At 44.0% G+C, this 3,018-nt stretch overlaps 1 pseudogene; it reads right to left on the reverse strand.

Annotated features, from left to right (window-relative positions):
* Positions 1–742: 742 nt before the first annotated feature.
* On the reverse strand, positions 743–860 carry LOC124546289 (annotated as a pseudogene).
* Positions 861–3,018: the final 2,158 nt, after the last annotated feature.

Raw genomic sequence — 3,018 nt, forward strand, 5'->3', positions numbered from 1 at the left:
AGTGTGTAAGCTTAGGGACTGATGACCTTAGCAGTTAAGTCCCATAAGATTTCACACACATATGAACATTTTTAGAAGACGAACGGAGAGCGTTCTGACAAACTAATCAGATTCCGTCTTTAGTCGTGCAGAGTCTTCGAACTCACGACGAAGTGTTTCAAGTACCGTAACGTCGCAGTCAAGTCTGGTCCTCAAATGACTACCTTTGATTACTGAATTGTTCCATGTCATGAACTTGAGGCTGATTTTTCCATAGGATTATTAATTTTTGATGGCATCAATCTTCTCCGCTATATCTAAAAAAAATGAAAAAAAGCTCCTCCCGAACAGGCCATGTAGGCCCAACGGTACCGACGGGACCGACTGGCCGCCGTGTCATCCTCAGCCGATAGGCGTCACTGGACGCGGATATGGAGGGGCATGTGGTCAGCACACCACTCTCGCGGCCGTATGTAAGTTTCCGAGACCGGAGCTGCTACTTCTCAATCAAGTAGCTCCTCAAAAATGGTTCAAATGGCTCTGAGCACTATGGGACTTAACTTCTGAGGTCATCAGTCCCCTAGAACTTAGAACTACTTAAACCTAACTGAGGACATCACACACATCCATGCCCGAGGCAGTATTCGAACCTGCGACCGTAGCAGCAGCGCGGTTACAGACTGAAGCGCCTAGAACCGTTCGGCCACTTCGGCCGGCCAAGTAGCTCCTCAGCAGGCCTCACAAGGGCTGAGTCCACCCCATTTGCCAACAGCGCCCGGCAGACCGGATGGTCACCCATCTAAGTGCTGGCCCAGCCCGACAGCGCTTAACTACGGTTATCTGACGGGAACCGGTGTTACCACTGCGGCAAGGCTGTTGGCTCCCCGCTATATCTGTTAACAGTTAATTCTCCCCTGCTTTAAGACTTTTAATGAATTCAAATAATTGGTGAAGTCAACCATAAAAGGTTTTGTCTGCACTCTACTTACCCTTAACTCATTCTTTCCCGTAACGGCCGCCTTCAGGTCTGCCAGCATTCACTGTCGGTAGTCGCAAGGCAAGTGCGTCACGTCGTCTTTGAGGCTGGTGTCGTAATGACGTAATTCCTTTTTTTTTTTTGCAGCTTATAATCGTGCGATGGGATGTTAGTCACTTTGCATGGCCTTTAAACGATACGAAAAGTAAGCTAAGGCAATTCCCATGCAGCATTGAACAGTGTGACTTCTCTATTTCTCTTATTTGGAGAACTGCGTAGACGCTATAGTATTCCTAATGCAGAACTTATATATGATTTAACGCGAGTAGCACTGTCCGCAAACTGCTAGGCTTCTGAAAAGGCGACTGCTTTGTTTCAGCGGCGTTCGACCAGGCCTGCGCTGGACCAAATCCAGCAGTGCTGAGTGGAAATTCAGGGCGACGACTTCAAGAGGGCATTGCTGTTATCAACAGGAGGTACGCGAGCGAACGCAAACAAGGCACATAGCGCACACTACCGTCGACTTTTGTACTGCTGTGCACTATGTTCGGTGTAATACAGACACAAAGCTAATCGGGACAAGTAACCAGTCGAGATACATAACTGTGTGACGAGCAGCGGGTCCCTTATACCAAAATACTCAGAAGGTTTGTCGGTGGAGTTCTGGTTCACCCTGAAACTATATGCCTATATGCCTTGCTACCTTTTTTTTTTTTTTTTTTCTTTGCTAGCTCACGCAATTAACTAAACCTGAGGAGCCTGGTTGTACCGTGTGCTTCACACCATGTGCTTTCTGCGCATCGCTTATTTTCCTTTCTGCAAGATCCTAATACGTTTCGGTATCTTATTACAGAAAGCTGACTATCGCAGTTTCAACATGGCTACAAAAAATAAATAAAATTTCTACTTGTTTTTAGCAATTTTGAATTATAAGTCGTTTCGAGTAAACTGTAATATACTAACATACCCTGCGGTATCGAATAAGTGATTGTTTCTATCCGCCGGCCGGTGTGGCCAAGCGGATCTAGGCGCTTCAGTCGGGAACCGCGCGACCGCTACGGCCGCAGGTTCGAATCCTGCCTCGGGCATGGATGTGTGTGATGTCCTTAGGTTAATTAGGTTTAAGTACTTCTAAGTTCTAGGGGACTGATGACCTTAGATGTTGAGTCCCATAGTGCTCAGAGCCATTTAAACCCTTTGTTTATTTCCTCGTAACAATACAGCGATTCGTTTTTTCGATGTCAACATTCGGCCACGACCTTTACTTTCACATTCACAAGAGAGAGTGCAAGAAAAAGTAGAGAGCGAAGAATAAGAGAAGGAACGATGAGCAACAGGGTGCAAACCAAAGAGAAAAAGTTGCAGAACACCAAAGCCTGTGGCATCACCGACAGCGACAACGTTACACGCCATGCGTCTACCTCGGATGATGAATAAAATCCAGGAAAGTAGTTTGAAATGCGGGTTGCCTCGGTGTAAGAGTTCCACATTTGAGCAGTGCACTAAATGCAAAACAGAAAAAAATGAACTATTTTCTTGCAATTTCCTAAAAAATTATCAAAACTATGAAAATTCTACTGATTGTATTTTCAGATATAATAATAAAATAACTTTTCGTGTTACTTACATAAATATGTTTACATATTTCAGTTGTCAGTTTATAAATGAAATCCATTAAAGCAATCCCTGAAAGCATGTTATTTCTTGGAGTCCTGATGTGCCAAACAGGGTGAATCAGCTGCCCCCACCTATGCATTTTATGCAACCCGCAGCGCCTTTACATACCACTTGCTTGATCTTCATATTCTCTCGCTCACTGTGCACAAACTATTAGCTCTACAGAGAAAATGAACGAGACATTTTTTTAGGATATATGACGTACTTAAGTTCTGTACTGAGATAGTTTCTCCTAGATGGTTCAGTTTTGGTATTATTCAAGAAAAAACGAACAAAAGCGACTTTCAAACGCGTTTTTCTTGAATAACTCGAAAACCGTAGTCTCCAGCGGAAACGTATCCAAGTAAAAAAATTCAACTACATTAAATTTTCTACAAAAACATCCT

The sequence above is a fragment of the Schistocerca americana genome, chromosome 8 (assembly GCF_021461395.2).
Source record: "Schistocerca americana isolate TAMUIC-IGC-003095 chromosome 8, iqSchAmer2.1, whole genome shotgun sequence".
Classification (NCBI taxonomy): domain Eukaryota; kingdom Metazoa; phylum Arthropoda; class Insecta; order Orthoptera; family Acrididae; genus Schistocerca; species Schistocerca americana.